Source organism: Numida meleagris, unplaced genomic scaffold (genome assembly GCF_002078875.1).
Source record: "Numida meleagris isolate 19003 breed g44 Domestic line unplaced genomic scaffold, NumMel1.0 unplaced_Scaffold193, whole genome shotgun sequence".
In the NCBI taxonomy this organism is placed as follows: domain Eukaryota; kingdom Metazoa; phylum Chordata; class Aves; order Galliformes; family Numididae; genus Numida; species Numida meleagris.
In genome coordinates this window covers 822,335-844,523 of record NW_018363728.1, presented here as the reverse complement: position 1 = coordinate 844,523, position 22,189 = coordinate 822,335, and the positions used below count along the sequence as shown (strand labels likewise).

The window sequence follows — 22,189 nt, the reverse complement described above, 5'->3', positions numbered from 1 at the left end:
ATTGTTCTACTACAAAAAACCAACACTGTCCACCATCCAAAATTTCCCTAATATTTTTTTCTCGTCTATTCTGTTTATGGAAGGTGCATAAATATCGTACTATAACATAACTATTGGCAACACTGTTTTCCAAAAGTTCCAGTTCTCTGGTAAACAGAAAGGTACTAGCTTTTTCAGTAATGTCTAAACTCACACTGTAAATCTAAGATCACCAGTTTTGGAGGGATACAGGCATTACAGAATGTTGTTCTTTTTATGAAAAAAATAAACATAATTTTTAGACAAAAGAGAATTAAAATTATTTCACTTAATTGGAACATTTCCTACATTTCCATTTTACATTCAGCCTTCCAGGATGAGGTATATCTGTATAAATTGAATTGGCACAGCATAGAAATAGCCAAGGAAGAGTTTATCTTCTTTACTCAATCTGGGATGGCAGTAGCTGCAGTATGCACCTTGGCTGCAATCTGCCGTAGACACTAGGAATCCAAACTAGGATTTACTTGGCTTTCAGTCCTCTGTATCCAAGAATCCTCAACATCCAATTGCCCCTACACCCAAATTTTCCACATTGTGTTCCTCGACCACCTATTACTCTGCCTGAAACTGCTTCCAGCTATCACTACCAGCTCTTATCAGGACAAGTTTTCTACCTGAGATCCTAGAGCTGGCTCGGTCCAGGAGACATGCTGAGAATGTACTTCTGTTTTCCTAAATCAGCTGAGCTGAGCTCACAAAACACAGAACATAAATCAGACGTCAATCCAAAATATAGCCGAAGAAGGATCCTAGTCATAAGTAGGTTTTGCAGTTGTTTAATCCCCACTGCTCTTACCAGAACTGCTGCCATTTTCTCCATCTTTCTTTCATAAAACAATTGCAGGATGGACAGCTTTGGCCAGGATGTGAGATGCCTCAGTTCCACATTGTGTGAAGCTCAGTTCAGACCTTCCCTTCCGAGACACAAGAAGACCCTGCCTTAATCATCAGTATTGCATTCTGAAGATTTAAATTTAAAATATATTAAATTAAATTATATTAAATTTTTAATAGGGAAGATCACTTTCTGCTATTTCTGTTGACACTATGCTGCTTTTCAAAACAAACGAAAAAGCCTCCCCCCCCCAAAAAAAAAAACCCAAAAAACTCCTTAAACCCATCAAACAATTAAACAGTCATTATCGAGAGAGGAAGCAGAGCACCCAACACTACAGCTCTCACCTGGCAGCAGGAACACCTTGGTTTCTGCCCTGAACCAAAGAGTACAATGGAGCCACATTATTTAATATTTCTAATATTGAATGAAAGCAAGAAAACACACCCATCATTTCATTCTTCAAAGCATAACTTCATCCTTAATGTGTTTTTAAAAGGGATGACTCAGAGTCCTAAATCTAGGAGAGGGCTATGGCTGAAGATCTCAGTCATTCTGCAGTTCAGCCTGGATTTCTCAGTCCCTGGAAGGGACAGTTTAAAGAACGCTCTTGGTCACAGATCCTCCACTCCTGGTGCTGCCACTTAAGCCAGTCCAAGCCAGAACTGCTGCTCCTGTCTCCCTGCCACATGTGAATCAGTCCAGAGAACTAATCCAGCTGACATCTATAGAGTTAGTTTTCCTGCCACAGCAGCTAATATATGGCTTAACACACGATAGAAATACATCATCAGAAATCAGCATTCTGAGGACTGCTGGCTTAGACTTAGGCTGGCTGAAGCTGCCACTTGGTGTGCTGCGTTCACTGATTCATCTGAGGTGTCTGATTCTGCTAATGTATTGGAGATGTACAGATAATTCACACAAGGCTCTTTCCTTCCTGGAGGCAAAAGCACCTCTAAAAACAAGGTGCTTATTTTGACTTTGTAGCCAGCATTCTGATATTTGCAAGCCAGCCAAGCAGGCCAGCACTGCAGCACCCAGTAGTCCCCACAGTGCGCTAGAAGCAAAAAGAAGTATTTGTTTGGCTTTCTCATATCCTTATCTTGGTAAAAATGCTAGAACTGTGTGATATATCCTTTTTTTGGTGTTTTTTTGTTTGTTTTGTTTTCTGCTGGCATTCTGGTTGGGCCTCAGTTTTAGCTTTAGGGGTTATTCTTACGTTCAGTCTCTTTTGTTATCTTACAAAAAATATGATCATATGCAGTAGGACTAATGTAATAAATATGTAAATAGCTGAAAAAATGTTATTTTAACGTGTGAACTGTTCTTCAAAAAGATGGAAGATGGTAATTAAAAAAACCAAACATTAAAACTAGTGAAGTCTGTGTCCATACCTGGGACAAAGACTAAACCTACAGTAAATTTTGCATGCAACAAATACCCTGACAAGTTCTCTTCAAAGACCTGTACCTAAGTGGGTGTTCAGCCTGACCAGACATCCTAAAATATATTCATTCTTACATAGAAGTTCTGCACGTATGTATTTTTCTTAAGCTTCTAAGTAGAAAAGTCATTTTTACCCTACACCATATTTTTGTCCTTTTTCTACTTATACTATAATCAAGTCTATTTATACTATAATCAAGTCTATATACTATAATCCTGTCTATGGACAGGAGTCCATACATGGGAGGTGAAAATGTTGTGATTGTAGGACTGAAACTAATAATGTACAACGTTATTTGTAATTGCATCCAGGGCTTCTTAAATGCAGACATCCACTATTATGGCTCTGTACTGTACTGTAGCTTAGCGAAATGCAAATCACAAAATTTTACTAGTTAAAATTTTTCTCTGGTTATCTACATTTCTGATGTATCTCTCATTATCATCTCATCCTCAGAATCTTAAAACACTATGGCTAGTCCTAGCTAGACTATCTAATCAAAAAGAAAAGACTCCTTTCTGCTCACCCAACAGTCAATCTTGTATCTTATGTTCTTATATCCAGATGTAGAAAGCAAGGTTTAGTGACAAGCTGAGCAAAAAGGGGAGTTGCATCTGTATCTCTTGCATCCCCTCGCTATATACCTGCAAACAGTTACATCCATTTGATGGAATCTGTGCACAAGTAAGAAGTCTGGAGTCACTTGATTCAAAACTGGAAAGATTTTAAAGTCATAAATTTGTTTCATGACATCGAAAAAATATTTTGTGCAAGAAGAACTGCAATACATAATTTCAGAACCTCTAATTCCTGTTGAAGGAAGTAACTTGCTAGAATTCAGATGGTAAACAACAACTTAGACTTGTTCAGTTTTAGGATAGCCCTCAGGTACTGGACCATGCTTTCTCTCTAGATTGTTGGCTCTCTCTGATCAATTTGGCATGGTAGGATTTTAGGATATGAGAGAACAGAGAAGATGAACACTGAATGACTGATCAAATAAAGAATCAGCGTGGTATGTTAGAGGAATACAATGGCTTACTCTAAAGGAAGACTTAAAACCAAAGTGCAGTAAGGAACAGGTTTTCATGCTGAATTAAGTTTTCATTATCTGCATTGCATCTGGAGCACAGAACTCATTTCTTCAGTTGCAAAGCATGCAAATAACTTTGTGTGAGTCTAAGAGACTGACCAACTTTTTTAAGCCTCCCATGAAAGCGACACAAATGTACCAAACCAAGAATAAATGAATAAATGGGGAAGCAACATTCCTATCTATTGCTTCAGTAACTTAGATGGAAAAAGACACACCATTAAAAGAGAAAGGGTTATAAAAGTGTATCGCTAGACCACTAAGTTTGCCTTGTACTTTGCTGCAAAAGCTAGGAATCATCAGGCTGAGTGTTCTGAAAGCTTCCCCATTCAGCAGGATACAAAAAACCAATTCCTACATTTTGTTACGAGTCGAGCCAGCAAGATGTTTTTAATGGGCTTTCAGGCTTGATTTTTGAAATATCACAGTGTCACTTATGGTAAAACTAGAACAAGTAATAGCATCTGTCTAGAATGTAGCCATCTCAACCCCATTGCACTATAGCAATGCCATTAGAAACATACTAGCTTTCCTGTACTGTCTCTCTATTAAGTTATCTTGCAAAGTGATAGCATTCTTACCAGGAAAATTTGCCAGGCATGTCTAAAGAATGATTAACTGTTTATGTTTTGTTTCAGTTTTTTCATCTAGTACAGTTTCTAGTTTTCATTGTTTCAAATATCACATCAAAAAGTAATTTATTTGCCCCATTTCATAAAAACAGCCTCTATATCTGAGGGAGAGCCATCCTCATTCTGTATCTAGGTTAGTATAACAGTCATTTTTAGTTGGAAGGTTGTGGATTGGTTGCTCCTGAACAGAGAAAATCAGTTTTTCAAGAAGCTATGGTATGTGAGGCTTATTGTTGGTTTGCTTTTTGTCAGAATATGCAGAGTTTGAAAGCGCTTTCTTGCTACCTGTCCTAAAGCAAACTATGCCATGATGATCAATATCAGCTGTTGCTGAAGAAAATGTACTGGGGAGCAGCAGTGTACACCATTTAGAGTCAAATGGATATCACTGAATCTTTCATATTATTTGGGTGAGAGAATCTGACTTCGTGCTGAAAACCAAAGTATTACCTTCTTGACTGCAACTTGGCCTCCATAAATTCACTTGATCTAGTGGACTTCCAGAGCTAAGCTACTAGAGAGCAATGGCTACAGTAGGAGACCAGACTGAGATTATTCCTGAAACCTGAGGTCAGTTAAAACTGCCTGGCTTCTCACTGATTCAAATTGCAGTTTTCTGACATGATGATAAAAAAACCCCATCTTTCTTTTTGCCAAGTAGGTATGAACTGCCGCTAGAGCTCTGGAGTAGGCATCTCTGTGGCTAAAGCATTGGCATGTACTGAATTACAATGAAGCAGCATAAGGGAGGTTGGAGCAAAGGGAACAGGTAGAAAGCAAGCAGAAAATGCTGAGACAGTTGTCAGAATCACCTTTGAAAAGGAAAACAAGGTAAACACCTGCAAACTCCTGCATCATGGCACATGTCATCCTCTTAAGCAAGGAGTAGAGTGTAGGCTATCCTCTGCATTTGCTTGGGAATAATCCTGACTCGTTTAGGAAGCATGATGTATCCAAGCTTGAGTTCTGATAGAAAAAATCAGTTTGCATCTGCTTACATTGCAGTTCTCAGTATCTTCCTGACTATCAGACAAATAAAGCATGAGTTGGAGTCCTATGTTATTCCCTTGTTCTTCATAGGAGTGAAAAAGCAAGGATTATCCATTCCAGCATAAGAACTTTGACCTCAATCCTCCCATCTTGATAAAAATAATAATTATTATTATAGAAGCAATTTAACAGTATCTAATATCAAATGTGTGTAATCCTCACTGGGGAAATTTGGGCAATTCAACAACCTTGTGCTTGAATCCTCACTCAGGACTTTTCTCTATAACTCCGGAGGAAAAAAAAGAAAAAGATTATCGACAAAAAGAAGACAACTACCTTCTGCACTTGCTTTCACATTTATGTAACAAGTTGTAGGATACCAAAACTCATCTTGCTTTCAGAGTTATTTGGAAACCTGGTTAATATCTCAGCCCTGAGATGCGGATGAAAGCTCTGTGCCAGTGTGAAGTGATGGTGTGTAGTGCATAAAGCTACTTTTTAACAAATTTCATTGGTTAAAGTGATTAGTTTTTGATGTACACTGCAGCTACTGTTTAAATTCCACTTCTCTAACAGTTCACTATTCACATTCTTGTTTTATAATACCAGTTTATACAGCATTTCCAGTTTAATAAGGGAAGGTAAATTGTGACTAGAAATTCGTAGATGTATTTATGATTCAACACCTCTAGAAAGCACCTATGCAAATTACAGATACCTGTCTCATGAAACAAGTACCTGAGAAATCTCTCAGTCTTTGCAGCGGTCACCTCGTAACACTCAGTTTTGCATCTCTTTTGTCTAGACAGGAGTCCTTCCAGACAGATTATGTGCTGAGATGTAATCAGGACTAAGTAACTTACTGTAATATTCAGTAAACTTGACTGTGGTCACTCTTCTGTAGCTAAGGACAGGAGTAACTATATGGTAATTTATGATTCTCACATAGATTTATTTTCACATAGGTTTAGCTAGAACCTCCGACAAGTAAATACCTGAAGAATTTATTTTTTTTTAAAGATGTAAACCAGTGAAAAGTCTCATAGACTGTTTGCCAAGATCACTGGAAAATGACTCTCAGTATAATCTTGACATTAAAGCAAAACTAGGAACAACAAGTTGTGTCAGTTTTGAAGTTAACTTCACTGACTCTGACAAATAGGCATCTCAGCTTGTACTAACTGCTGATGCACTGTTAGCCAGTAAATCTTGTGCCTTGCAACCTCTCTTACTGCTAGACATTAAGTGCATTTCCTAAGCAAGTCTAATCATACATGAGCAAGTAGCAATATGCTAGTCAAACATATCTTTCCCATTGATATATGATTTATTCATCATTCTTGAAAATTAAAATTGAGATCAACACTAGTGGCTGTACTTGCCAGTCCATTCTGTATGGCATTTTCTGTAGACATTTAGAGACTTACTTTCATGCTAATGATTGACCATCTATCTGGACAAAACCAAATGGTGATATGCCTTCCTCTAGCTGTTCTCAGACATACTTGTGACTTTGGAGACTATCAGATTTAAACTCAAGCTTGTCTTTGCCACATTTACCACCCTGAGCTCTACCTCTATAAATGAAGCAGTTCTGAAAGGAGAGCAAAAATCGTATGTTAATAAGTATGATCAATTCTCTTCATGGCAGGTGAATGGAGAAAATGGGAGAAAATATGTGACATCCTTTGTCACATAGCTCCTTTCCCTTCACTTCAGTAATGCACTTCAGTAGTATTATAATTCTCTGTGTACTCCTTGACTATTTGAGGGGAGATTTAGGTTAGATGTTAGGAAGAAGCTCTTTACTGAGGGCAGTGAGGCCCTGGAACAGGCTTCTTAGAGAAGCTGTGGATGCCCATCCCTGGACACAGTCAAGGCCAGGATGGATGGGGCCCTGGGTAGCCTGAGCTGGTGGGGGGCAGCCCTGCCCACAGCAAGGGGAGTTGGAAATAGATGATTTTTGACTTCCCCTCCATCCCAAGGCATTCTGTGATTCTATGACACTGTTTAACTATTTGACACTGTGTGACTGAGGAAAGCTCTGGCTTTCCTTCATTTCGCCTAAAGAATTCCATTCCCCCAGACCAATTGTATGCTTGTCTGCTAGAGTACTCAAAGGGGGATGAGTTAATCCAGTCAGGTAGCCCAGATGTTTCTAACAGCAGAGATTAAATTGTTTGAATGTCTAAATATTATTTTTCTTATTATTATTATGAGAAGCATAGAATAACTAACTTACTTCCTAGCTAGTATGTATTTGCTAGGAAAAAGTACAGCCCAGTGCCTTTGTGTCTACTGTTCGCCATTCAAGTATAATTGTTTAGAGTGGAAAAGCATTGGTAACCTAAAAAACTTTTATTAGTGTCTATATTAAGTTAAATACATAACATACTATGAGGGAACACTGTTTTCTGTTGTAAAATAAGCAGATGTACCCCTTTAGATAAATAGCAATCAGTTAATTAGAGCCAAATTTAAGGTATTTGTTTATGTCATAAAAATCAACATTAAGCACATGAAACACTCTAAATTTATTCTCTAAATATTAGTTTGTTGCGGGTTGGTTTTTTTTTTCCAAATAACTATTTACAAATTCTGTAAGTTGTGCTCTGATTTCTCCTCTCGATTGTTTTCCTGTCTTTAATCACACCACAGCCGTTTTCCTTATTCATGTGGAAGCACTTAGGGTTTTTTCAGCACAGTTGCTAGAAAACAAGATAAATTGCACTCCAGTGGAGAACACGACTTTTAAATCTATAAAATTAGTGGTTTAGATGCAAGTGGAAGATTGATATTGTCATAAAAGAATTGTATTCTACTTTTAAATCTCAGAGTCTCTAAGACTTAGATGACACAGCATCCTGAAAATCTCCAGCCTAGAAGCAGTGACAGGAACATTTTTCCCATCTCTTGAGCATCTTTAACATTTTCCAAAATGTTTCTGTCCTGAATAACTAAAAAATTTGCTCAGACATAGTATTCCTTCCTGGGTAGAAAATCTGGAAATTTGTTAGGATTAATGAAAGCACTGATTTTTTAGAATCCTTTTATTCCAATTCCCAATATGATTTGGGTCATTTAAAACCAAAAGTTTCTTTAAGTGAAAAACTGGCCTCCTTTTAGGGGAAAAAAAAAAAAAAAAAGCAAACAGCAACAAAAAAACACCACTATTTGAATGAGATACTTTGGCAACTTCCAAACTTTATTTCAAATAAGACTTTTTTAAAGAGGACATCTGTCAAAAACAATTGCTTCAGCAGTCAGTTTTGTTTTTGACAAATATGATCTTTTCTATTTGAAAAATTCCTGACCAAGTCTATTCCGGAATGACATGGGAATTGGCTAGCAGTTGGGCACTGTGCAGAAGAAATATGATATTTGCACTACCCAAGCAAGCTGTTAACTGAGGGCATAAAATTAAGGTGATGTTATATAAGGCAGCTTCTTTCCCAGAAAAAAATCTTGTAAGCGCATAAAGCGTTACTGATTTTGTTTGTTGTGACAGCATGGGGAACTAGCATAGCCAAATTGGGATTGCTTCATGCCCTGACTGTGGAAAGCATCTGCACTTATTAACATGTCCTCTGCAGGACAGCAGTATATAGCAACGTGCATAGTGTCAGTGGCTAAAAATTTGAAATTTTACAAGAAAAGGAGTCATCAGCATCTCATTCTCATGAAAAAGATATACAAAAAATATAAAAACTAGATTTCCCTTTACTCCACAGAATGGCCTTAGTGATAGTAGCACCCGGTAAACAGGTTAAGTTCTGCTAACTGCAGGGCTATGGAATACTATCAAAGCGTACACCGTCACATATCTTCCTGTTCCTGTTGTAATACCTTAACAGAATAATTACTTTGTCAGCTGTAAATTAACCTTCCTTATGAAGCATCTCCACATTCTTAGGCTAAATTTTCAGGAAAATAACACAGGTGCTCTTTGCTGCTACTGTACCTCCCACCACCCTTGGCACTACCAAAGCTGCCTCACTAGCAGAGGAGGTGGAAAGGTACACAGAGAGAGCAGCAGTGCTTGCAGCAGGAGCTCTACTCGTGGAGGTGGAAAAGGTACAGTGATAAGAGCAGCAGCAAAAGAATCTGGTATGGGTAGGATGAGCAGGAAGTTCTGCAGTCCTAGGGAGCAGAAATGAGATGGCTGGAGAGATTTCAAAACCTTTTTTATTTCACCAGTCCAAAATCCTTTTTTTTTAATTATTATTTCTTTTCTACTAACACAGATGAGGACAATAGTGACTGCAGTATCCTTGTGCAAATCCAGCTTTTTAGTTAATCTTTTCCTTGTGCACTTGAGAGTGCATTGGGATACTCTTTAAGTCTCAACTTCACAGACAGCTTTGTTCCCCATGGGGAATTTATTCACTGCTACAAATTACTCAGTTTGAACACCCAAATCAGTTTGTTGCAAGAGAGTTTGAATAAATTATGTTTGGAAATTGTGGTGAATAATTCTTTACTTAAAAGAAATCAAACTATCATTGAGAAGGAATGCACCGTGTGTAAGACTGATGCAGAACCGAAAAAATGGACAGTGCCCACAGATACTTATCTCACTAAAGCAGTCCAATCTTTAATGAGAAGTTTTTTGATCAGAAAAACAAAAACATAGTAGGTACTCAAGTATTTGGCATGGTGGAAGCTCTTCTTCCAACCACAACAATAATAATTGTCTACTTTGCTTGGATCTTACTGACATTAAAGTTCTGGACTTATCAAGAGGACAATAGATTGCTGTCTCTGTCTCAAAATATAAATGATAATACTTCTCTGATTTGAGGGCAGAAGGAGGACATGAATGTCACTGTTACAGGAATCCCCTGTAACTCCCATAAATTAGCTAAAATTCTTCTTTGATTCATCTTGTTTGTACGTGTACCATTAGAAATGGGGAAGAGAAAAGAAGGAGAAGAACACTGGGACTGTAGTAACTATAAATAACTTGACCCAGGTCCAGGTGTATGATTTGCTAACAGCATACCAAAATGCTGACTGAAATGGAGACTGCAGCCTCAAACAGCTGAATGAAAAGTAGGTAGGCACTGAGGAAGGGTCTCTAAGGGCCTAATGGTGCCTGTACAGAGTTGCTGACATTCCTGATTTATGCAGGAAAACTCAGTCTCACTGGCACTGCAGCAGAGGAAGAACAGTTGCAAGAAAGTCCATGGAGTATTTACATTTACCACTGAGCAAGGAGCTCCAAATTTGACCTGTTGTTACTAACATGACAAATAATTGTTTCAACATAGAAAATTAGAAGTGTTGTGAGTAGAAAAGGACTTGATCCAGAAAAATTAGTCTTCTGTATTGATTAGTGTAGCAGAAATGGTAAGTGATGGCTTGAAGCAGTGATTGAGCACCTGGTGGGAAGGCAGGGCCAACCCAGGGGAGCTCAGATGCATATAGTGCAGCTGAGTGACCGGAAGGAGTGGAGCCAGGATCCACCCCTTCCCAGACCTCATTTAAGGGATGGCAGTGGAGGCAAAAGCATCTCACTGGTGATCCCTGCTTACCTGAGGCCTTCTGAAGGTAAGCAGTTTTTCTTCCTTTGTTTCTGTGTCTACAACTGCTGTATTTGAGCTTGTCCTCGTTTGCTGCAGCCTAGGATTGTGCCATTCTGCTATTATTGCTGTACTTTCCATTACGTTATAGCCTTACAATTAGAATTTGAAAAGACCACAAAGTTGATAGGAGTGCCAATGAAGGTTTTCAGCTTCTCTGGCTCTAAAACAGAGATTAACTTGAGCAAAGAATAAAAAGAGAATGCACACCCAATGGAAATCTGTAGTATTTAAATAATTTTGTCTCCAATGGTTGAAACAACTCTGCAGAATTCTTGAACTGGTATTCAGAAATGCCAAAGCATCATTAAAACAACTCTGACCAGAGCATTTCAGACGTTAGCTGCAGAAAAGCAGCTTTATTGCACCGGGATCTCTGCTGTTTTGTATGATGTGCTTGCACTGTTGAAACTTTAGTGATACATTTTGTGATTTAGATAACAATGGGAAAACAGTGTATTGTGAGAGATAAATCTAGCAAATGCTCCCAGGATTTGGAAAACTGATGTTTCATGACATCAGTGGCAGAAACAGCCTAACATTAAACTGAAAAATCTGAAAGGGGAGAGGATTCTCCCAACCAGAAACTTATAGCAAAACCAGCAAAATCTTTCCACCACTAGTACACCCCTTAGGAACCTGAAATATTGTAAAAATGCAATTTTCTAACAATCACAGGGAAATTCTGGTTAGTCCTTAGCAGGATCAGATTAAATGTTGTTTGCTAACTTGAAGCAAGGTACAGCTATTAGTTTCTGCGGGATCTTTTGCATTTTTTTCAACTATACAACTTGAAAATACCCTTGAAAAATTTGTCTACTGTCTGCTATCATGATCATCATCATCTAGTTCGTGTCTGTTTTGCTGGGAAATAAATGCAATCACAGTTATGAATATTACCAAGTAATTCACAAGCATTTCATATCAGTGCAGGTTATTTGGAAGTTTTATTTATGGATAAAGCTGTAGGATACCTGAGAACTTCATGAGAGACTGAGCAATTAGTACAGAATGGTGAGATACATCACCTACATAGCTTTCACAAGCCATTTTTTATACAGCTGCATTAGTTGTCATGTTGGAGCAAATAGTATCAGAAGAGTATTCAACTTCTGATATCTCATCACTTTCATTAGCTGGCTGCAGTCAATTCATCTGTAATGATTAATCAACTTGAATGAATTGCCTGGAAACATTCCTTTAATCACTTCCTGTTTGTGTCTCATTAAAACACTGTCTTTACACGGGGAAGGGTGGCAGATGTATTTACATACAAATAGAGAGAAGAAATCTCCCTCGTGTTGCCATGTTCTTCCCATAATAAGAATTGCTTACGGAGATAAGGTTTCCCTGGAGGGGTTATTTCAAACATCGTCATTAGGGGACCCTCACATGTTCAGCTCTGGTGGTTGTACAGTGGCTTTGTGGGAGATGCTGACCACATCCAGACCCTGTTTCAGAGCAGACTAGTAGTGATAAAAATCATTCCCCTAGCTTTAGAGGAAGGAAGGCGCAGATCATCCTCCACTGGGAGCTGAAGCTCTTTCTGGAAATGGGGAAGACTGTTGAAGAAGTTTCAGACATGCTTTCATTTTGGCAGAAATTAGAGCTATCCAGAAAAGAAGTCAGGCTGGAGCATTCATGTTTCAGAAAGTAGACATTACTGAAGAATATGACTTTCTTCATTATTTTTGCTAACTCAAGTAGATATGGTTAACCACAAGGCTGTGTTCAAAGTCTGGAAAATATGCAGAAACAAGCCTCAGAAACAGTGTGTTTTTGAGCAAGATGTTGCATATGCAAGTGAAGATGGAGTTATTGTCTGGTCTAACTATTAAAGATAATTTTGGGAAGCTTTGTTTTAATATTAAAGTAAACTTGGACTGCAGTTTGAGGCAAAATTCTTGGTCCACTAATGATCCAGAACTAACATTGCAACATGATTATTGATGTGCAAATGAAGTGCCCATACCTGAAGTTCTGAATGAGGAACAGGAATTTGATACTGTGGACAATGAAGGAAAAATACAAAATGCATTTTTAAATATAGACTTGAAATATAACAGTATTCAGAATTAATATGCAGTAGCCTGCCAGTAACACAGATGTGGTTGCCCAGCATGGAAAAAAATGAAGGAGCTGTGTTGGAATATGCTGTTGGGAAGAATATGTAAAGTTCAGGAAAAACTGATGAATGTAAGGTGACAATCTGACTGAGTGCACTGAAGAATGTTTGCTAGCAGTCCTGGACAGCGCTGGAATAAAAGATGGCCAGGTTATTAGCTACAAAAATAGGGAATCTCAGCTGTCAGTAGAATGTTAATGTCACATTAGTGTAGTGCTGGAAGTGCTGAAAGTACCTCAGAAGGAGAAGCAGCAGACAGTAATACATAACCAGGAAACATGGTTTGCATGTTGACCTTTTCTCTGTTAAAGGACAGCCAAGCAGCAAACAGAAAAGATGATATCCACCATACCACTGGGGAAAGCTGTTCTTCTTAGAGCTAGTATCTCCTATACCTTTTCTTCTCTATCAGCTGCCCTTCCTCCAGAAGAGGCTCCAGGTAGTGTTCCAGAGACCTCTGCCAGACTGTTCTCAGGGTACCATGCTGGTCACATCACCCCCATTTATTTCCATATCTGTGAATTCATCTGGGCACCACATGTCAGTGCTTCTCCACCAGTTGTCTCCAAACATAGCTGAGTAACTCTGCTGTGATTTTTCCATTCTATTTGCCTATAATGTGGAATGAAGCCACTTCAAGAGATGTTTATTAGAACAAGTAAGGACTAGGAGATTGGCATTAGGCATGCTGACGTGCTAAATGTGCTGGGAGGCAGTGCTGAGCTTTGCCTTTCCAGTTTTTCATTTACAGAATATGCCAAAACTTTGCAAGAGTCATAAGTCAAATATAAAGCAACATGAAAGCATCTTCAGTTTGAGAGCTCATGAAACAAAGCAGTGGTCTCTTTTATTGAGTGATGTTGTCTTACATGTCCCTGTGTGATGTCTCTTCTTAGTTATCACTGCATTTAGTTGCACACCTCCTGACAAGGAGAAGTCCATAGTAGAGATCTGAGGCTACCCAGTGATGTTGAAAATTCATCTTTTGCCTCAAAGAACACTTTCATTTATTTGGCTGGAGCAAACATAGTGTGTTTTTGCTTAGTGAAAAAGTTAAAATGTTGAAGGAGTCCTGTTCATATCATGCAGCCTTAGAAACCATCCTCCCAAAACAGCTTCATGTCTAATACTAAAAACAGAGGTAGGTTTCCGGTAATTAAAACTATCTCCAGAGCTTTCCAGCACTCTTGCACATATCTTTTAAATAATGAAAACAGTACTTTGCCCTCTAATTGCTATACGTATAGTTTTTTTTATAATTCAGACAGGAAACTAAGCATATTTCACTGTCTAGAGGAAATACAGTTCTTTATGCAAAGCCCTCTCATTTATTTAAACATTATGACATACTTGATTGAAAAGGCGCTGAGGAACTTCTCTCATGGAATCTATAGTCTCTGGCAGTAAAAACAGGAGGATATCATACGGTCTGCACTGCTAGTGAGCACGGACTTGATAGGAGGAGGAGTGATATACCAGACACATCAAGTTTCAGTTAGATATCTGTGAAGACAGTGTTCTAAGAGATGTCATCTGTTGATCTTTTGGGATCTGTTTATCTAAATTAAATAATTTCACTCTACCTCATTGCATACTCAAGTGGAAAAGCTATTTGTGTGTCTTACTGTATAGTAGCGTAACTGGTGATTATAAATCTGATAATGCTCAACAAAAGACTAGAGAGTTTGTAAGTATGCAGATCTGGCTAGATGTGACACTTTCATACCGAAATTTGCATATTCCCAGAGATTTAAAAGGTTTCAAGGTTTCATAGCATGTTTTTCATCCCTTGCGTTTGAGCATTAGAATTTTCAATAATGGTACAATAACTAGACTTGAATTATGACAAATCATGCAAGTTATAAGTCATGACAGCAGAGTAGTTTCAAGTTAATCCTTTAAATTTTGTTTTTAAAAAAAGACATTACAAATAAACCTTGTATATAACACGTTTTTGTAGTTCCCTTATAAGTGGCCTTCAAAAAGGTTTTCTGCTTTTGGATGTATTTTCCTCGTTTCTATGCAGCAAATGATTTGCAATTCTTTTTCTCTTCTTCAGCTTTGAAGCAAATGCAATAGTGCCATAGCATTCTCTTATCATGCACTGATTCAAGAATAGCATCATACTATGAAAGGGCGAAAATTTAACTTCTGGAATATTACTTATTCATGGTGCATGAATTCCAAATTCAAATATCCTTGTCCAAGAGGAGAATCCACTGGTTTTTTTTTCTAGACAAACTTGTATCTAGCATTTGTACAGATGCTAAAATAGTAAACTCACATTTAAAAAGTTAAAAATCCTTTCTATATTGTTGTTTTTTCTCCGTTCTGAAATAATATGCACCTTGTCCATACTGCACTAGCTATCAGATTCTACAGAAAGACATAATTTATTCTTTTCTGTTTTCAAATGTGAAAGAACATGTGGGTAGCTTACTGTGAAAATTTGTTTACTGATGTGTTTGGAAATGTGTATTTCTAAAACATTAAAAAATGACCATAGGAAGATAAAGGAGGGGTGAATAAATCATAATTGCTTTTGCTTTCTTTCTCTGTACTTCCATATATTCCTCCTGGCATACGGCATGCTAGCTTGCTCCCCATCCTAGCTTCAGAATGTCTTAAGCTCCCTGGCTCAGTCTGGTATTTTGTGAATCTCTATGAATTTAGAGATACCTGTTCAATTGCTGGGCCTCCTCTGTATAGTTCAGACATTTATGCTGTGCCCTTCTATCACACCACTGTGGTTAGAAAGAGAGATTTTACTACAAGGGTCCGCTACCTGATATTATAATGTACCAGCAGCCACATCAGTTTGTGGCAGGAGAAAAGTGAACTGCAAGAGATGGGGAAACCCATCCTTCCAGGCAGGCTAACAAGTCAGAAGCTAGCAGGGACCGAGGCAGCTAAGGCAGGTGCTCAGGTGATGAGACACGCAGAGGAGCTTGCCTTTTGCTACACACAAATTCTTCCAGCAAGGGAAGGGATTAAACAAGGACACAGGAGAGGAAATTAAAAATAATATAGTAATAAAAAAAAGCTTGAAGGGCTTAATTCCTGTGAAAATCACCATTGTGTTCTTTTCTACCATCCAGAAAACTTGGAAGGAAGCAGTTTCAGGGCTGAGACTGGTGGTTTCCACTGCTCCACTGTTGGATGTGGAGTGTGCCTCAGCTTTTCCATGAGACTCAAACAGAACTTTTATGTTTTTGACCAAAGTAAATGTTGTTGCTGAAATGTTTGTTTTGTTGACAGCTATATATGTATATATAGCTCAAGTGTGTGTAGAGATATATATATATATAGCTCAAGTCACACAGAAATTGAAAGATGTGCCTCTATTTTTGTGTACCTCCATGCAAATACCAAAAAAGTCTCCCACACAAATGTTGACGCTTTTCAAGTCACATAGTTGATACCCACTCTAATTTCTTGCTTCAAAATGGTTTGAACCTAAGATTTTGTGAGGTAAATCCATGCTTTCTGTCCTCCAGATCTGTTCATTTCTCTTTCCATTTCCCCTTTCTGCTCTCAGCTCCCCTTTTTACTTCAGGCTCTTTTTTTGTGTTGTATTTGCTGATTGGTTACTGAGAGCAGAAAGGGGAAAAAGGAGCTCCTGTGCATGACAGCCCCCATGCCTGTGGCTGTGAGCCGGGCAGTGCATCTGTCTCAGGGATTTGGAGAAACCCTGAGGAAGTCTGAGGCAGCAGTGCTCGCCGCAGCTTTGGCAATTTCACAAACTGTCCTGTTAATAAGGAAAAGAGATGCTTTCTTTCTATAAGTGGGGAATCCTCGCATCTGACACTGCATGTAGGACACAAAACTCGGAAGCAGCAGATGGTAAAGTGAGAGTCACTAAGAGGGACGTGTGACTAACAGGAAGGCAAATCAGCATCCAGCACAGAGCAAGACAGATCAGTGGAAATGCAGGAATTCCGGCAACAAGCCTTCTCCAAGCATGGAACCAAAAGCTGTTTCTGTGGAAAGGGATGAAGAAACTTCATTGTATTTTTTTTTTTTTTTTTTTTTTGTGGGAAGGAGAAAGGGCAGATGGAAAGAGCCTAAGGCATCTATGTTAGGAATGGTGCCTGAAGCATAAAAAGCTGATACTCAATAACAGGAAAAAAAAAAAGTTTGTTTATTTTGTTATATTTTGCTTTCAACCTAACGTCTGTGCCCGCTGTGAGCCCAGATACATAGCAAGACAAGAAGATAGGCATGAGAACTTGTAAGAACGTTGGTAATTTTTGAAATTACATGATTCTGTAATTAAAAATAGCACAATTTATAGAACACTTGATTACAACTTATAGCAAAGATTTGAGTGACAGTGGTAGGTTTCTTCCTAGAGCTTCAGTCTAAAAAATTAATGGCAGCAGAACCATTAAGAAAAAAATCAATATATCTTCCTAAACTGAAAATTAATTATCTGTCTAACAGTATAAAAATTAAGTAGGTAGATGTACTAAGTAAGTTGCAAGCACTCTTGGAAGAAGTGAAGTAAAAGTCGGTGTTTTTAATGATATGAATGACTGTTAGTCCATATCCCAAAAATGAGTCAGCCATCTGGAAGATACTGGGGTAAAAGTATGATTACACTTTGTTCTTTGCAAAGTACTTGATACTTGATACCCTTACCATATGCAGTGGCATTGTACCCGTGGTGTAGTGCCAATCCTGGTACCAGTGAGCACAAATCATGTTTATCCAAGCAGACACAAAACAGCAGAAAGATCTTGTCAGCTGGAAAGATAACTAAGAGATTGACAGGTGATAAGGAATGGATGGAAAGGGATTCCTTCTATGTCATGCTGAATCATCCTTTGTACCTTATCAGATGTTAATTATAGCCCCATCTTTACTGATAGGTAAAGACCTGCCTATGAGAATCAAACACATAATAAAAGGCTTGACATGACAGAGATGTAATTATAAGAATGCTGAGGAATAATAGTGCCAAAAATCTGAACCGGTTATGCAAGTGAGCAGGTGGTTACCCACCCCAAGGGCTGGAAACCAAAAGCCCAAGCTGCCGGAGACTGCAGCTACAGACTTGGGATGGTGGTGGGGAATGCTGTGGAGTAATAGTAGAAAGTGTCTTACGCTACCATACAGATACTGTAGGGTACTCTTGAAACAGAGTTGACAGGTAAGGAAGAAGTCAGAAGAGATAAGATAAATTTGCTGTCTAGAGGAACCAGCAAGGTAAACGAGTGGAGAAAATAGCAAGGTGGAAGCAAGGACTCTGCTAATAGCACAATGCAATAGGTAGAGCCAGGGCTTTAAACTAACTGCCATGAATCCAAATACCAGCACGGCAGGAAAAAGCACATCCCCTGCCCTGAGCAGAAACTGGTTTCCTCTCCTGTTCTCTAGTCAGCAAGCATTATCACCAATCAGAGGAGCACACATATTAGAAGCTTGCTACAAGTTCAGTAAAAGGTAGCATAGCTTGGAGGGAGGTGGGGGTTGGAAGAGGCACATGAACTAATGCATATACACACAACCTGAGCGCTACTTTTGGAGGGTAAATATGTCAACAGCTTCCTCCTGCTTATTGGCAGGTACTTGCTGCAGGTGGCTCTTATTAAGCCTATCTATATTGTGCACTTGCTTTAACCTCCCACTGTTCCAGGCCATCCAGAAGGATGCTGGATGCCTAAACCCATTGTTCCTTCATGCCACCTTCTGCTCCCCTCCTCTTTTTCTGCTGTGTTAACAAAAACCCTTTTCCTATGTCATGCTAATCTCTTGATTTTGCTTATTTTACTTTTTTGTTTTTCTTTTGTACTTTCGAGGATGTCTGAGGGAAGGCGGGCTGGAACACACAAGGATCCTGTCAGAGGATATCTCAGAAGTCAGTTAGTGAACCTAAAGTCAGCACGATGACCAAATCTTGTTACTTCAGAAGAGCTACTTTATGGAGGCCTTTTTGAGGCTACTCTGTCCCAAGTTGCAACTTCTATTTCTGGGGGGAATTCGGGGGGGGGGGAACAAAGTACTTTAGAAGAAGATGCAAATCTTCATTTTACAGTGAAGAATGATGATTTTCTTCATTTCAGAGACTAGGACCATGTCCAAAGTGGTTTCATAAAATCTGTGTTCACCCTAAAGCCATTTTTCTAATGCCTTCTTTGTTCTTCAGTCTATAGTAACATGTGCACTATAAATGAAAGCTGTGTGCATTTGTTTGATTAAGTGCTGCATCATTTATGCAAAGTTGCTGCCATTTCTGCCTGTGGAAATTTACCAGTGTGGTCTTATGTGCAGAAAATGTAGTTCACCAGCATTAAAGCTTGTTGGATGATTTCCTTGCACATGCAAATATTTTTCCCCTACATTTGCTACAAATTCTACTGACCCTATAATTTTTCTTGATTTTTTTCCACTGAAACTTGTACAAAATCTGTGCAGTTCACATATCACCAGAAATGACTCCTGGCTTTCCATACAGAAAACTGGCTTTAAGGACAGATAAACACATTTAGAAATTAGAACCCTAATGCTTGCAGTAAAGCTGTTTGTGTTCCCTAGTGTATCATAGGGTCCTTTTATGATGAACGTCACAGACTTAAGTAAACATTTATTTACTTTTTAGCAACAACAACAGATTATTCTCCCTCTGAGAAGAATATGTTTGCGTCTTTCAAAAGTGTGGTGGCTTCATGTGTCTAAGTTAGATGCAACCGTGCCAGCCACAATCAATAGGTAGATACAGATGGCATAAAAGGGGATTCTCAGATGTTTCTCATACATATAAAAATAAAAGCAATATGCTTAAAAAAAAATTAAAGCTTTCCTGATGCGTTTTATCTTTTTCCTTTTTATGAAATCTTTCTGAAGGCTGTAGAGTGCTCTTAATCGTGATTTTAGTACAGCTCTTTAAAAACCACATGCAGGCATCTCAAACTTTTCAATAATGTATTACTGTCAGACTTAATGTTTTGGTTTTTTAGCAGTAATGTCTGATTCAGAAGTAGAGATGCATATCTTCTTGATGAGATTGTAGAGATTTCAGCTGGGCTTCCTAAGGATACTAAGTTCACCATAAAATAATAAAAGGAAATCTCAGACATCCTTTATGAGCACAGAAGATGTCTAGCGAAGTCATAAAAAGAATATTACTGTTCACAAGGCAAAGACTTCATAATGTTCAGCCCAAGTTGCACAGTTTTAAATGAACGTTCATGTAGAGTGCTCTATTCTAATAACACATTTAATGTCTTTTTATAACTTAGACTCAGTGCAAAATATAGATTTTGAAGAACACAGGAAAGCAAATCTGTTAAAATTTGGAGTTATAGTTCAAAGTCTGACATATCTGCTGTTAAACAGAATAGTTTCTAGAAATCAACTTTGCTTTGATCTTTCTTCCCAAAATGCTAATCCTTAACAAATAGAAATATTTAAAACTTTCCAAGCTGCTGTAATTAATTGAAACTTTACAAGTAGGATATATGCAAAGGAATTAAGGTGCAATTAAGGTTCCATTGTTGCCAATAGTTTCTAATTATTCTTTAACGGACTACAGGTACATTGGAATAAGTAAATGGAGCCCAAGGTAACTCAATTACAGTACTTCTTCTGGTAACCTTATTCTACTGTATTACTTTATTTATTTGTGAAATATTGAGTGACTGTCAAGATCCAGTGGCAAAACAGAGAATGTATCTGTGTTATCTCTCAGGTAGAGTATGAATGTCGTTGTTACATGAAGATTGTATGGGTAGTCAGTAGCACTTCGAAAGATAACTCTCTGCTGTCTTGACTTCACTATTCACTCAGTATTGCCAGGAGTGTATGGAAATCTTGATAGCTCATAGACATTTGATAAAATCTTTCATTCTGTCTTCATTTAGTACCCTTTAGATGCTCCTCTAGATGAATGAAGACAGCACAGATAAAAGACTGATGCTGTGTGAGCTGTCTTTATATCTAAGGTATCAGCACAAGCATCTGTGAACATCAGTAGAGTTGTTTCTGGGGCATGTGTCAACTACTATAAGGTCTGAATGTATCTAAGCTACACAGGTGAGGTTTTAGTCCTTTAACTGGAAAAATTAAAAGAAGCAAAGCAATGTAGAAGAGCTGATGTGCTGGATCACCTAAGGAAAGTATTTTAAGAGCTAAGTTTCTTGCCTGCAGAGTAATTCACTCTCTGTATCCTTGTCGTTGACTGCTCTTTTCTGAGGCAAGGTGATTTTTCTCTTCTGTTATGAAAGTTTGACAAAAGATAGATTGCTTCAGCAGATTCTGCTCCAATTCTGTCCTGAAAACTAAGTTACTGTGTGTCCGACCTGCAACAAAAGACATAATGCTACTTGCCTGCTGTACAGGCATAGTATGTTTATCTACACCTTTGTGATATCTCTTTTTCAAAACAGACATGAGGGAATAGCTTGAGGAAAATATGATGAAAAATGTTCGGTTCCTAATGGAGTTGCAAGAGGTTTCTATGGCTTCCCAGTACCTGAGCTGTTCCAAGGAATGCCCTCTCAATCCTGAGAGGGGAACAGGAAAGGTTACAGAAGGGGTCATGTATGTGGGAAAGTTACAACGCTATCAGAGAGAGCTGGATGGGGCAGTGCCAAAAGTAAAGTTCAGATAATTTGCAGGGCAGTAATGTCAGGCTATTGAGGACACAAAACTAACAGACAAACGTTCTTCTTTCATTAGATGATGCACATCAATAGAGCCACTGTAATGATGCAGCCTGTGCTTTGTGCAGTGTCTAACATCTTAGGTCTTTCTGGGGAAACCATTTTAAAACCATAGTATAAGTCCTGCAGGAGATGGAGGGACGGAGAGGTGGAACCATTCAGAAATTACCTTCTTTTCATCCTTTAGAGGCACTATATGGAATTTAACATGACTGTACTCAGTATTCAGTGGGACTGCCCAGGTATAAATGTAACAAATGGAATGTTTTTTTCTGACAGTTTTTTTTTTTGAGCTATCTTCCCAAGTTACTCACTCTTCTGTGCACAAGGGAATTTCTCTAATAATTGCTCCTGAGTACCCAGAGGAATAAGTGTTAATTACACCATCTAAACACGGAAATAAATCCTTGTGCTGCCAGTTCTACAACTGACAGGAGGCCTTACTCGAAATTTCTAGGTTTTTTTCAGTTTTCATATTCTTCTTGCGCTGCAATATTGAAGGTGCACAGAGAGCTGTAGGGACTTTCTTGCTTTGATGTTATATGAACTACCTGTCTCATAACAAGTGTAATAAGCACTTGCTGTACCCTGGAGTTACTTTACTCAGCTGCAGAGTGGGGGCAGCAGATGTTGTGTGAAATGAAATCCTCAATGACTATGGTATTGCTCAGAGGAACATAATATCCACTCATCCCCAAGAGAATGAATCAGTCAAACAAAATGGAATACTACTCTGATTTCCAATCAGCACAAATGGAAATTGTAACTCTGCTAATA

The 22,189-nt window shown here is 38.4% G+C and overlaps 1 protein-coding gene across 5 annotated transcripts in view; it reads left to right on the top strand.

The window, feature by feature from the left end:
- Positions 1 to 22,189, top strand: part of RGS17 (regulator of G protein signaling 17) — a 69,915-nt gene that overhangs the window by 14,636 nt on the left and 33,090 nt on the right. For 2 of the 5 annotated variants that reach the window (XM_021382234.1, XM_021382235.1), the window contains exon 1: positions 10,507 to 10,592. The exons of the other annotated variants lie outside the window; for them this stretch is intronic. The gene's annotated coding sequence lies outside the window, so the exon portion shown is untranslated. Of the gene's footprint in view, positions 1 to 10,506; positions 10,593 to 22,189 lie in introns of those variants that run through there. 5 annotated transcript variants of the gene reach the window in all.